Source organism: Notolepis coatsorum (genome assembly GCF_963971535.1).
Source record: "Notolepis coatsorum genome assembly, chromosome: 5".
Lineage (NCBI taxonomy): Eukaryota > Metazoa > Chordata > Actinopteri > Aulopiformes > Paralepididae > Notolepis > Notolepis coatsorum.
Genome location: NC_140169.1, coordinates 200,914,670 through 200,930,694, shown reverse-complemented (window position 1 = coordinate 200,930,694; position 16,025 = coordinate 200,914,670).

The following is a 16,025-nucleotide window of genomic DNA, read 5'->3' as shown; positions in this document are numbered from 1 at the left end:
TAGAGGAGGGGGCTCAGAACACAGCCCTGGGGGGCCCCTATGTTGAGCGTGATGGATGAGGAGGTGCAGTTGCCTGCTCTTACCACCTGGGGTCTGCCCGTCAGGAAGTCCAAGACCCACTGGCAGAGGTCATAGTTCAAGCCCAGGTCCCTGAGCTTGGCTATGAGTTTGGAGGGGACTATGGTATTGAATGCTGAGCTGTAGTCGATGAACAGCATTCTCACATAGTTCCCCTGCCTCTTGTCCAGGTGTGATGCTGCTGTGTGCAGCACATGGGCTATGGCGTCCTCCGTGGACCTGTTGGGGCGATATGCAAATTGCAGAGGGTCCAGGTTGATGGGGAGGGAGGAACAGATGTAGCCCTTCACTAGCTTCTCAAAGCACTTCATGGCTATGGAGGTGAGGGCTACAGGGCGGTAGTCGTTGAGGCATGCGGGCGTAGATTTTTTGGGTACAGGGATGATGGTGGACTTCTTCAGACAGGTGGGGATGACAGCCTGTTCCAAGGACAGGTTGAAGATGTCAGTGAATACCGGGGCCAGTATTCTCTGGTTGTATAGAACTCTGGTTGTAAAGAGCTCTGGTTGTATAGAGCTCTGGTTGTATAGAGCTCTGGTTGTATATAGGGTTGGGACGATACACAGATCCAGATCGATACATCGATCTAATTATCAATGAGCCAATAGGATCGATGCCTATAACCTGCATTCTTTCAAATGTATAATTAATTAATAAAACAGATATTTAACAAATAAGAAATACAAATGCCACAGAAGAAGGCATTAAATATTATTATTTTCAATTATTTCAATAATTGCATAATTGTGTTTGAATATCTGAGTAATTAAGTAATTATACATTTGTCCAAAATAGCTGGTTCAGATATGGTTAATCCAGCTGCCCTGTCATCAGATGAATCCATATCATTTATTTTCGGACATCAAATGCATCATTGAGGCATGACTTTAAATATAAAACATAATTTTTTATCATACAAATATTGTCATATTTATTTAAATTATGATTAATTAATTCCAAGGAGGCCTGTAGAGTTGACATGAAGGAATCACTATGATTCCTCCCAAATAAAGCCCTTAACTCTTTGGATGCCAGACCCGATGATAGTCGGGTTATCTCGCCGACCGTTCAGCGCCAGACCAGAGTATAGTCGTGTTTTCATCGTTATTTCTTTTATTCAATATTTCCATTCATTACAGGCACACGGACTCGGGGTTAACATGGGGAATCATCCTGAGAATGCCAAAGTGCAATACCGCCACATCCACCCAGGTGGCAGTATCGAGCACCCTTTGAAACGTTATATCTTGGCCTGTGCGTCGATCAAATGTCTCCGGTCCCACTTTTCTTTGTCGGGCGAGGCGGGCGGGTATCCCGATCCCATTGAGACGCGTCAAATGCCTCCGATGCATCTGTTGTGGTGGATTATGTTGGCGACACGATGGACATCGGTACTCGGAGTCTCGGACTCGCGATCAGACAATTGGAATATTCTTTTTGGGGTACATCCTAGTGAAGGTAAGGACCATATGATATCAATCCTGCTGTGATCCAACCATGACTTCACCTAGATCGCAACATGTGTGTGTAACATTACTCCACAACGTATGCCGGTGACAATCAAAGCATCAAAAAACGACCCCCCCCCCCCCCCCCTTTCATGCATGCATGATGAAACATAATACCTATTTTCTATATTTGATTTGGAAATAGCGTGTACAGGCGAGAAACGGCAACGCTTTTAGTGAATATCACATTTGACTGTATATCGTCGTTTTCTGGGATTAGATAGGATCACTCTAAAACTATATTAACAATAGGTTTCAGGCGAGCAAATCTCCGACAGATGGCTGTTCTGATTCACTTTGAGGGGGAGGGGATTCCTGCAGCCAAGGCACAGAGAGAGAGAGAGACACCTTAGAGACCCAGTTCAAAAGGTAGGCGATACTGCCACCTGTCGGGATTCGATCGTCATTGCAATTTTAGCGTAGGCAGCGATGCCAGGGAGACACAGGCAGGTCTGCACGAGTGTTTAGAATGGGGAAATCGAAAAAAAGAGAAAAGGATCTAAAAACGAGTTATCGTTTTTGGCACTGAACGGTTGGATTTGAAACACAAGAATTCTAGTTTTTGGCGCAGAAAGAGTTAACACACTTCTACTATACTCTCCAGCAGTGGTACGGTATGTATATAAGTCATATTATTATTTGGAAGGATTTGCACATGATTTTAATGCCGCTAGCATTGCCACCAGGAGGCTGGTGCCAGTTTCAGAGAAATCAAAACACCAGTGGGAAAAGGGTTTATGTTTTCATACCGTAGAGGGTGTTATGGTTTGTATAGCGACCCCAATAGCACAACACAAGACAGGTATGAGAGTTAGCCAAAAACAGGGCATTATTTATTTCACAGGGAAAAAAGAGAGCACTGACCCTTTAAGGGTGAAATACACTAGAGTCCATGAACAACAAAAAATGCAGCGCTGGCCCTTTAAAGGGTGACCGAAAAAACATCCAGGACATCACGGAAATGTTCAGGTAGTCAAGAGACTCACCAGGCAAAGGTGCCGACAGGGAACTTGACCGCACGGAAGCAGTGATCACACAGGGAATATCCACAGGAGCATGGCGGTGCTCACACAGGGAAATCCACACGAGCATGAAAACGTCCCAGCAGGAAAACGGCGCCGACGTCTCACACTGGGGACGTGGCAGTAGGTTCTAGGATGTAGATGGCACGACGTCTCACGCCGAAGACGCGGCAGTAGATGGTGGCAACAAGATGAGGGGACAGGGTTAGTAAAGCATTACATCACTCGCAGGAGTGGGTTATGAGAATTAGACCATGCTTAGGGGTGGTTGTTAGGCCCGAGGCGCAGCCGAGGGTCGTTAGACCCCCCTAGGCATGGTCTAATTTTCATAACCCACGACTGCACGTGGTGTAATGGCTTTTATTACATGGCGTTTTAACATTCGCGAAAATGCTTGATTGTGATTGGTCAATAGCGCTCGGTTGCCCATAGCAGCGGCCAGTTATTTTAGGCGGCTACGTGGCGTAGTGGGCAAGGCGCTCGCCATGAAATCTGGAGACGCTGGGCTTGCCTGTTCGAGCCCAGCGCTCCACATTTGCTTTCAGTTTAGCTGGTCGTCCGTACTAATACACATTGGCCGTATTAGGGGGTGGGAAACTGATGGGTGGGGATCGGGCGTTGTGGACAGCGACTCCTACAGGTCGGTTGGTGCGCCTGCGCAGTAGAATCAGGAAGTGTCGGGGGCAGCGTGAGCCTCCCACGCGTTACTCCTCGCCACTGAGAGATCGAGCTGCGCAGGTGAAAAGATGCGACTGCTGTTACCTCAAGTACCGGAGGGGACTTGTGCTATGTATGACTTAGTCCACATTGCAGCCGGCTTGTGGGAGGCAAGAAACAGCGTTCGTGACAGGGGAGGGTTGAATTGGATGATACGAAATTGGGATGGGAGAAAATATAGAAAATGGGAGAAAAACAATAGAATGGAAATGTTAGATCCTATGGCAATTAGCATAGGAAGATTAGGATTACAATGCTCAGTTTGGGCAATCCGGTGGACGAAGGGAGAGAGTCAATCGCGGAGGATGTGTTTTTGGAACACAGGCCTGTACGACTTTCTGGGTGAGGGGAAAATAGGGGATTTTTATTTGTATATATATATGTTTTTAAGCTCGGCTCTCAACGGGACCTCATTAATTGGATGTACATCTATTGTAGCTTCTCACTCCAGAAGCATTACCAAAAACTACACAAAAACATGCATAGATTATGGCTAGTTTGAATATAATGGTATGGAACACCGGTGGGATAAACAAACAACACAAACGCAAAAGCGTGCTCACGCTGATGAAAAAAGAACATGTGGACGTGGCTCTATTAAGCGAAACGCACATTTTAGAGGAAGACATAAATACGTTAGCGGATAACATATACCATAACATTAGTCACTCTTCTTTTGGTACGAGAACTAGAGGGGTAGCCATAGTCGTCAGACGTAAATTAAATATCGAATTGAAAGGGGTATGGTCAGATGTGGAGGGGCGTATAACTATAGCTAGGATTATACATAATAACAGGAAAATTGCGTTGGCAGCGGTATATGCCCCAAATTTGTACGAAGTGGGTTTCTTCACTTCACTAACCGGAGAAATGTTAAACCATCCCGAATACTCATATATAATAGGTGCGGATTTTAATGCCATTTGGAACCCAAGGATGGACAAAACTTACCTTGCCTTTTCCAGCGAACAAAAAAATTCATCTAAAGCATTAAAAGATTGGTCAAAGTCAACAGGGGTAATTGATTTATGGCGTTCACTTAATCCCATGACCCGTAAGTACTCCTGTCGTTCGGCGAGACACAACACACTATCCAGAATTGATTACGTCTTTGCATCCCCGAGAATATTTGATAAATATGAAGTGGAAATGACACCCAATGCGCTATCAGATCACTGCTACTTAATCCTGAAAGCAACATTTGGTACACTATCTTCCCGGGCCCCAAGATGGCGTTTTAATTCTATGCTGCTTAACAACAAGGAATTCATTACACAAATTAAAGAAGCTCTCACAGTATTCCTACGGGATAATGCAAACGCGGAGCAAGACCCCAGAATATTATGGATGTCGGTAAAGGGTATGATCAAGGATTTCACGGATAGATTTTCCTCCATACTGCGCAAAAATCAATGCACAAAACTGTCTGATATGGAAACGCTTTACTCAACGCTTTTTAATTCTTTAAAATACAACAACTCTACTAGACTAGAAAACCAAGTTAACATTCTAAAGACAGAGATCAAAGCAATATACAGACAAAAATCGGAATTGCAAATACGCAGCACAAGACAACAGCAGTATTTCCAAGGTTCCAAACCTAGTCACCTATTAGCCATGCGATTAAGAATTAATGCAAAATTTGCAGATATAACTGCCATTAGAAAACAACAAGCTCTTGTAACAGACCCCAAAATAATAAACGATACATTCAAAGAATTCTACTCCGATTTGTATAATTCAGAAACGACCTTTGATCAAAACAAATTAGACACATATCTTAATCAAATTACTCTCCCTAAACTTTCGGAGGACGACGCTAAACAGTTAGAAGCACCGATCACATTAGAAGAACTCAACAAGGCCATATCCAGAATGAAAAACGGTAAGGCTCCGGGAATTGACGGTATCCCATCAGAAATGTACATTTCTTGCTGGGACATATTTGGACCCTTATTACTAAATATGATCTTATACTCAGTCAAAGAGGGGAGCTTCCATGAACACCAAAATATCGCACTCATTTCAGTTCTTCACAAAAAAGACAAAGACCCCACTGAGTGCGGTAGTTACCGATCTTTAAGCCTCCTCGGAACCGATGTCAAACTGTACTCTAAGATATTAGCCATCAGATTGCAAAAGCATATGACGTCTTTAGTTCATCCGGACCAAACAGGCTTCATAAAAGGTCGCCTGATCAATGATAACATAAGGCGAATACTGCACGTACTAGATGCAGACAAAGAGGACACCACACCTAAGGCGATGCTATCCCTGGATGCTATGAAAGCATTTGACAGGTTGGAATGGTCGTTTCTATGGGCAGTATTAGAAAGGATGGGGTTAGGTAAAGGATTCATTGATATGATTAAGGTACTATACAAGGACCCATCAGCCAGGATTACAACAGGTACATTCATCTCCGATATCTTTCCGGTATCACGCTCTGCCAGACAAGGTTGCCCTCTTAGTCCCGGACTATTCGATCTATCATTAGAACCTTTAGCACAATTTATAAGACAATCCCAACACATAGAACCAATAGTAATCAAGGGCACACAACATAAAATTAGTTTATATGCGGACGACGTAATATTGTTCATGCAAAACCCCAACAACACATTGCCGCATATACTCAAGTTGATAGAGAACTTTGGTGATTTATCGGGATTTAAAATAAATTGGCCGAAGTCGGCTTTTCTTCCTCTTAACATCCGTGCAAAAAAAGACACAACCCTCCCAGGTGCGATACCCATAGTCAAACATTTTAGATGCTTGGGTGTGGAAATATTTCCCACCATAAGACAAACGGTGAAGCACAATTACACAAAAATACAGAACAAAATCAAAGACGACCTGGACAGGTGGGCAAAACTTAAAAACTCAGTACAGGCAAGGGTATCAATAGTTAAAATGGATGTATTACCAAGAATCAATTTCTTCAGCTCAATGCTTCCGTTACCTCCTCCAGAGGGCTACTGGAAAAGATTACAAACCTCCACATACAAATTTATTTGGAATAACAAACCACCTCGCATAAAAAGATCCACCGCACAGAGAAATAAAGCAGACGGAGGCATGGCAGTTCCAGATTTTTTACAATATTTTAAGGCTTTCACATTAAGACCATTGAAAATATGGTTTGACCCCCAGGCTTTGGTATCTTGGAGAGAATTAGAAGAAAACATAGTAGCCCCACAGAGACTGAAAGACATAGCACACACTAAACTTTCAATCAAGCATTGTGAGCGGGAATTTGGCCCCATAATTACCCATGCAATCAGAACATGGCGGGAAACACAAAAGAAATATCCTAACCCTCAAGAATGGCATAATCACACTCCCATATTCAATAACAATGCACTCTTAATGGGAAAACGCCCTATAAGATTCCCTATATGGGAAGAGCAAGGCATACACTCATTAGGGGATATTTTTAATAACCAGGGCCTCTGTAGTTATGTCGAAATATGCACAAAGTTTAACCTCACCGAGTCCACATGGCTTTTTTACATACAGTTACGACTTTGTCTGAGGTCTCACGGTGTTCCATTACTCATACCAATTGAACACCACAGATACCACAAATTTTTCTATGAAAGAGAAACATTGGGAGGTTTTGTATCAGGTTTTTATTATCAATTACTAACGTCCTCGTATGAAACCCTTCAACTAGACACTGTCTGGAGGAGGGATATACCAGACCTGGAAAATGACTTTGATTGGCAAGGAGCCTGGGCAAATGTCCGACTTACATCAAGGAACCCGGATCATCAACAAATCAATCTGAACTATATTCACAGGACATACTTGACTCCTATAAGGCTGTGCAAAATGGGGCTTAAACAAGACTCCAAATGCTCCCAATGTACAAACGGGGACGAAGGAACATTTATGCACATGTATTGGGACTGCCCACCAGTTAAGGTATCACAGTAGCTAAAAAACTGATCGCATCACGCTGGTTTCAACCGGAAAGAATGTGCCGGAAAGTGTGGTTTCTTACATATCTCGATGTGATATATCAAGAAATATCTACAGCAAGAATTCTGGGTCTCAATGAATCCAAAATGTCAATGTGGGTAGAAGTGGTGGAGAGAATAAAAGCTAGCTTATAATGGTAGTGTCTGGTTAGGAGTGAGGGATAATGGAGGTACTATCCAAGAGGGGGTCCGAGAGGGGGGGGTTCGAGCTGGAGCATATGTGTGTAGGGTTTTAGAAAATAGGTATTAGGGGTATATTCTATACTAACATTTATATAATTGTAATTTCGCTGGATATACACTGTATACGGTTAAAATGTTATTATAGACTTTTTTTGTTTTATCTTGTTTCTGTACTTGCATGTATTTTAACCACCTTTACGGAAAGTTTCATTATGCATTGTGTGTTGAGTACTGACTTTTAATAATTTTTGTTCTGCAATAATAATAAAAAATATAAAAAAAAGAAAGAAAATGGGAGAAAAAGTGGATAAAAAAAAAAAGCAGCGGTCAGTTATTTTTCGATAACTGACCGCTGTCGGGCAACCGAGCAATAATGACCGCTGTTCGCAGCCGGAGCAATCAAGCATTTAGATCGCAGTCATGAAAGCTGCTCAGCATATGCACAGCTGCACTCATCAGTGCAAGCTGCCGGTGATGACAGCGCGGAGCCACAGAACAGAACAACTGCGCCTGCATTTGATCTCGTCTTGTCGATGGTGTAAAATGAATACCGAGGTGCCTCGGTATTCTAAACTCTGTCGGTCAATTATTTTGCGACAATGACCTCGTAGCTATACATTATCCCTTACTTATACAATGGCCGATGTCATCCAACCTTATTGCTATAAAATAAACACACATTAATTGAAGATTTATTGACAACCATCCCCAGAAAAAGTAGTTCCCAAAAAAAAAAGAGAAGTTGCCTCCATGTGGAAGCAGCTCGGAAGTGCATCCAACAAACTAACACATCCAACTGTCTTTCAACTAAGACATCCAACAAACTAACACATCCAACTGTCTTTCAACTAAGACATCCATCAAACTAACACATCATTGTATACTTGTATGCCGTGACAAATAAAACTCTTGACTTGACTTGACTTCTTAGATGCTTCTATAGAAAGTAGGTAAAACAAAAACAAAACGTTTTCTTTGCCCTATAGGGGAAAAATAAGTTTTCTTTGCCCTATAGGAGGGAATTTTTTTTTTAAACTTTGACCAGTCAGCTGGTTCTTTTCGCGTTTATCGCTTTTTCTGGTCAAGTATGACCGACAGAAACAGGTTGAATGGGGTATAGATGGGGGGAAAGACACTCTGAGAAAATACGGCGAGTCCGGGAGTCGAACTCGTGTACCCCAGATCCGTGACGCGCACGGTTGTCCCCGACGCCGAAATAGCGTTCGAGGTACGCGGTGAGCTACTGGAGCTCCCCTAGGAGGGAATTTTTATAAATTTTTTAAACCTACTTTCTATAGAAGCAGCTGGGAGGTGCGCTGTTTTAAGTGAGCATGGATTATTGAATTGATTGATTGATTGCTCATTTTATTACTGTCCGCCTTGTTTCCAACTGGTTAAGCTTGGCGACTCTTTCGAAGTCGCTCTCTTTCGAAGTTGGTTAAGGTTAGAGTTTGGAATCAGGGCTGGTGGTCTATCGCCCTGCTCTAAAGACAAACTCTAACCGTAACCAACTTCGAAAGAGAGCGACTTCGAAAGAGTCGCCAAGCTTAACCAGTTGGAAACAAGGCGGACAGTAATACAATTTGCAATCAATCAATCAATCAATTCAATAATCCACGCTCACTTAAAACAGCGCACCTCCCAGCTGCTTCTATAGAAAGTAGGTAAAAAAAAGTATTAATCAATCAATCAATTTGCGCGATTTTTATTTTGTTCCACAATGACTCATGACCCACTAATTACATAATCCAACATTGTGTAAGAAACTAACACATTTGACCCTATCAATATATCCATTCGTAACGTTTACTGTCCGCCATCTTGCTTGCATTTCTAAAAACTCGCACTGCGGAGTGATAGTAATTTGGTTGTGGGCGGGTCCTGGGACCAAGAGCGTGGGGTTATGACAAATAACCATGTGTAACTTGACTGTTTCAGCCAATCAGAATCGAGAAATTTGCATGCCATTGTATAATGATCAACAGCAGTGGCGTCGTTAGCCCTGGGCTTCCGGGGCTTTAGCCCCGGATGTTTTTCTCCTAGCCCCGGACCTTTAAAAAAAAAAATGTTTACATTTTTTTTTTTTTTTTTTCAGTATCCCCATTGTCTGTGCTGAATGTTTGTTAGTGTTTGTTATTTTTTGTTGGTTTTTAGTACTTTTAATCCATTTTTAGTAAGTAGTTTTCATTTAAGCATTACATCACACGCAGGAGTGGTTTGTGACCAATAAACCATGCCTAGGGGTGGTTGTTAGGCCCGAGGCGCAGCCGAGGGTTGTTAGACCCCCCTAGGCATGGTTTATTGGTCACAAATCACGACTGCACGTGGTGTAAAGCTTTTATACAACTGCCAGATTCATCCAACCTTATTTCTATACAATAAACACACATTAATCGAAGATTTATTGAAAAAACCATCCGCCAGAAAAAGTAGTTCCCACAACTCCATGTGGAAGCAGCTTGAAGTGCATCCAACCAAACTAACACATCCAACTGTGTATTATTGGAATGATTGAGAGAAGTTGCCTCATGTGGAAGCAGCTTGAAGTGCATCCAACCAACTAACACATCCAACTGTGTATTATTGGAATGATTGATTGAAAATTTATTAAAACGTTTTCTTTGCCCTATAGGAAAAAAACGTTTTCTTCGCCCTATTTTTTTATTTATTTCTTTTAGCCTAAACTTAACCAGTTGGAAACCAGGGGTACAGTAATAAAATTAGCAATCAACCAATCAATCAATTCAATAGACCATGCTCACTTAAAACAGCGCTGCTTCTCTCTCAGTCTGACTCCCCCGCTGTTGCAGACAGGAGTGTGTGTGTGTGTGTGCGTGTGTGTGTGTGTGTGTGTGTGTGTGTGTGTCACAGTGTGTGTGTGCGTGTGTGTGTGTATGTGTGTGTGTGTGTGTGTGTGTGTGTGTGTGTGTATGTGTGTGTTTGTGGGTACGCCAGCGTCGGACAGTGTGAGAGAGAACGCTGCAGTCGGAAAGTAGGAAGGAAGACATTTAAATCAATCAATTAATCTATCAATCAATCCGCGATTTTTCTTTTGTTCTAGATTGAGTCAAGACCCATCAATTACATCATCCAACATTGTTTAAAATACTAACACATTCCCCTTGACAGAATCGCTTCATATTTAGTCGTTATGGTGCTTTCAACATAACCATTTGTTGTTCGCGATCCTGTTTTCTCCCGGAGTGAGCCGGGGAGGGTTATGTGATTTGGTTGTGGGCGGGTCCTGAGCCCAGGACCGTGGATTGTTGTCAATAAAGACGTGTGAATGGCCAATCAGAATCGAGAAATTTGCATGCCGTTGTATAATTGATCTTATCATTCTTTCATTCACCGATTTGTGGACTTGAAGATGTGCACTTTAACACAGCAGCACCTGGAGCCATCCATACCCATGTCCAGTGTCTACTGACAAAGACATGCTCATGATACTGTGATAAACTATAATAAGCTTTAATCGAACCCTGGTTCATTTCCTCGGATAGTCCGGTTGGTTTGGGGTGGTGTGAAAGCTCATTCACTCTTGCAAGTGAACCCTGCTACGGTTCATTTGAGATGTGAATGCAAAGCGGACCAAAGGCAGGAAAAGACCCAAAAATCTAATTTTTTTTTTATGAGAAGACTGAAACATAATTATAATGAAACACACAATAGTTTTTTTTTGATTGCTTAAGCATGATTTTGAAAACGGGGCCCGGTGTTTCAAAACACACAATTAGCACAACCACACACACAATTATCAGAACACCTCAGATCCTTTGCTAAATTAAAACACTTGTCAAAACCATACACTAATTTATAAAAACTACATTTTGTTACCATATGACACACGTTTCATATAACTCAATTCTGTTTGAACCAGTTACACACACTGCTGTGCTTAACCTAAAACACATTTAGCAATTCTACTTCTCAGTGATTAGAGTACTGTAAGTGAAGTACGCAGAAAATGTGCAAATATACAATAAATTCACCAAACACTACACAAGACCAATGCTGTAGAGTAGACTGATGAAAATATAATTTATTTATCTACATATACCCAAATCAATGATGCAGACTGCTAAAAAAAACATTTTCTCTCCATATACCCAAATCAATGATGCAGACTGATGAAAATATAAATGTTCTCTCCATATAACCAAATAAGTCAACATTTCAACATGGAGAATCACAACAAAACATGTCCCAGTTTTCATGCTACTATGTGCATAACACTGTAAGCTCAGCAAATATCAGACAAACATAAAATACTGTATCCAGTACAGGTTAAAATTACAGTAAAACAAAAACAATTTTGAAAAAATTTAAATAGAGTACAGAAAATACTAGACATTATCTCTTTGCCTATGGATCTGGCAAGATAATTTTTTGTTGTGATTCTCCATGTTGACATGTTGACTGATTTGGGAAAATGGGAGAAAATGTATATTTTCATCAGTCTGCATCATTGGTTGTCTTGTGTAGTGTTTGGTGAATGCATTGTATATTTTCACGTTCTCTGTGTACAGTACTTCACTCTCTTTCCATTTTGGTTGAAGACAGGTGAACTCACCTGCTGCATTTTTATAGTGCTTAAACCTGATTGGTGTATCTACAATTAAGCAATGGTGTGTTTGTGCATCTGATGGCTGTGTTTAACCAATTGGCTCATATGTGTGGTAATTTGACATTCTGTGTCTAATGTAATGGAAGTGTGTTTAGTGTTTTGCAAATCACTGTGTGTATTGTTTTGCAAAAAGTGTGAGGCTGACATTGTGCTTATAGGGGTGCAAATCTGGGCCTACGTTTTGCTCCTTGAGTGTAAGGTTTTGATAATTGTGTAATACTTTTGATTTGAGTGTTTATGCAATTGAAGAAAACTGTAAAGACTAGAGATGAACTGTTTATTTCTTTTGTACATAGGCTGTGCATAATGTTTGTTTGTTTGTTTATTTGCTTATGTGTATGATTCTTAACTGTTTTTATTTTGTTATTGGTGTATATGTGTGTATGTATGTACAGTATATGTATATATATTATATATATATATATATATATATATATATGTATATATATATGTGTATATATGTATATTTGTACTCCTGTTGGGGCCTCTTGGACCAGATCAATGTTTTATCTGGCAAAATAAAGGTTAAATAAATAAATAAGAAACTGATGATTTGGTCCTGTTAACTTTGAATTTTCTATGGGAACTGCCCAGATCCCTCTCATGGACATGGACCTCACTTTGAGAACCTCTAATGATTCGAGTTCTTCAGTATTCATTTCTAATTATTCTAAAATTGCGTATTTCTGTGTTTAAAAAAAAAAGAAAAAAAAAAAAAGAAAAAAAGGGGGGGGGGGAGCCCCCCTCCACCCCCCGGGCTGAAGCCCCCAATGTTTTCTAACCCTAAAAACGCCCCTGATCAACAGCCTTCTAAAACAACACAGTTAACCCTTTCACTACCACACTACAGACTGTTAACCGTCTGTAGTGTGGTAGTGAAAGGGTTAACCTTCTGTAGTGTCGTAGTGAAAGGGTCAACCTGCTGTCGTGTGGCAGTGAAATGGTTAACCTTCTGTAGTGTGGTAGTGAAATGGTTAACCTTCTGTATTGTCACAGTGAAAGGGTTAACCCTTTGGTAGTGTGGTAGTGAAAGGGTTAACCTCTTTAGTCTGTGCGGTCCGCCGGCGGACCGCAAATGACATCACGTCATAAATCAAGCTCTGCAGACTGTCTGACAAAATTATAGTTTTTTTTGTCAAACGTATTCAAGTATAAACATCATAACCATGTCACAACAGCAGTTATAATGAGTCCAGAAGATTGGCCTAAAGACAAGACCGGCCATCTAGACACTTTGTTGACACTGAGGAAGAACCACAGCTACTACACACAGGTAATACAGTAAAGATTCTTAGTTACACATAATAATTAATGTTCTGTTCTCCTTGTGTGGCATTGTGGCTACATTTTTACTACTTTTTTTAATCACAGGTTCAGTTGCAGATGTTTGTTTGCAGAACACAGTATGCAGACTTTGTTACCTGGACCCCGAGACATACTGTACTGTCATTTTCAGAGTCTGTCGGGATGAAAATTTCATTAGTGAAGCAGTGAAGCCGTTTCTGGGCCCGGCATATTCACCCTCGGCTGGTGGGACCCTCTCCCTCACCTCAGGTTCCAGAGCTACAGGTAAAATGCACTGGTTCACACATTCCTTATATTTAAGATATCAGAGCTTGGGTTTAACAAGGTTTGGTGGTGTGTGCTGTTCCCTAAATTTTTTTTTTTTTACAATTTATTTAAATGTCTACTCTTCATCTGAATTCACAGGAACAAGACGTGGAGCCCTGAGACCGTGCTAGGCGGAGATCACTGCAGTGAGGTGGACAATAGAAAATAAGGGAGAATCATTTACAAGATTTCAAAGAGGATTTAATCAAGGGTAAAAAAAAAGAAATAGTACCAAACTGTTGGCACTCAAAGTGCAGGAACTAACACTAAAAAAATTGTAGATACCCCTACCCGGGGTAGAACTAATTGTGACAATTTCACAATTTTCATTGCAAAATAGCAGATCCGGTTTGAGGAAGAATAGCCACTGCAGTCGGCACGGTTTGCCACATCAAGGACCAGCGCAGGGAAGATCACACCACCTTGACAGGCCAAACAGGGGGCAGGACGCGTGAATATTTTCCCTAACGGAGTTGCACTTCTGCGTTCGGTTTGCGTGATCTGATTGGCCACTGACGATTCTGGTCATGTGACATATGCGCCAATCGTGTGACGCCTGTTTCTATCACTGGTTAAGCTTAGGCACTCTTTCGAAGTTGGTTAAGGTTAGAGTTTGTCTTAGAGCAGGGCAATAGAACACCAGCCCTGATTCCAAACTCTAACCTTAACCAACTTCGAAAGAGTCGCCTAAGCTTAACCAGTGATAGAACTAGGCGTTAGGTAGTTTGCAGGCTGTTAGAGGCGGAAATAGGCGCAGAAACAGGCGTCACACGATTGGCGCAGATGTCACATGACCAGAAACGTCAGTGGTCAATCAGATCGCGCAAACCGAACGCGGAAGTGCAACTCCCTTAGGGAAAATATTCACGCGGGCAGGACCAGGGCTGGCTGTATACCTGTATATCAACACCATCACTCGAGACATCCACTCACAGAGACGGGGAGACAGGGACAGGGGTTAGAGAGCTCCCGTGTTCACAATGGGCAGACATAGGAACAATAAATACATGTAATAAAGCATAATATACAGGTGCAGCTCAATACATTTGAATATCGTGGAAAAGTCATGTCGCGGGTGGGGGTATATGGGTGTCTGTATGGGGGTGTGGATGTACCTGCGGGAGCCCAAGAGGAGGACGTGTCCCGGGATGGTCTGGAAGAGGACCTAAAGGCTTACCTGGCTGATATAACAGGCAAGTGAATATCGGCCTATGATGGTATTCGAATCACCGTCACTGTACTGCACCATGCTGTCCCTGTTTTTGTCTAGACGGAGTCCAGGAAGTCCCGGTGGGAGAGGAGAGAGCCGTCTTGGGAGGATGGTGATTTTGTGCAGAAGACAGCTACAGCAGGCGAGTGCAGGACCACCAGGGGGGGGTAGCTTACGTAACGTCATGCAGTCTACACATGTGTGCCCTCTTTCTTACGCAGCTGGGGAGCGTCGTTGGAGGGAGCGAGAAGTGGATTGGCTGGCTGGCGTGACGGGGCGGTGCCCGGAAGTACTGGCGCTGTTGAAAGGAGGATCAATGGGGGACTGTAGCGGAACGAAACGGGAGTCGAGAGGACGGCACCAGAGGACGCGGAGCTGTAGGAGTACGAGGACACGCAACTCTTTTGTTTTGTGCTTTTTCTCCAGTGGAACAAGTTCCTATTGCCGACTGCGGTGTTCCCCCCGCAGTGGAACGGGTGGAGCCTCAGACAGGAGAGACATTATCGCCGCACTGCACGCCGTGAGTAAATGGATACAAGATATCAGAATACGCGCCTGACAAGCGAACTGTTTCCCGAGTGGTAAATGAAGACATAGAAGAACAGTGACTGCATTGGAATTAGGAATATTGTTAGTAGCGTGATTATCGGAACGGCATGCAGTAAGCCAGTAAAACTGTAGAAGATTTGAACCCAGTATTTTGGACACTCCATCCTCTGTGAACTACCTTTCTCTCTCTTTGTTGTATCATATGGAGGATATCTAATTTGTGCATTGTGACGAACCCGGGAACGGGGGGACCTTGCTATTACTGACTTTGCCCTCCATTACAGGCGGGAGGACATTATTGTACGCCTGGTGCTTGGAGTATACTAAAACACCCCAGTACGGACAGAACAGTTTTAGCCCGAAGGCGTGAGGGGCTACGGGAGTGGAAGGGGGTGGTGTCCTTCCGGCCCTCACTTTCGGGCCCCGGTCATAACTAAACCTTTGTTTGTAGTGTTTGTAAACTCAGCGCTTCCACTGCCCAAACCTAGGTTAGGATATGAGAGGAGTATTCTAGGCCTAGGCCCTACCGCTAGCGGT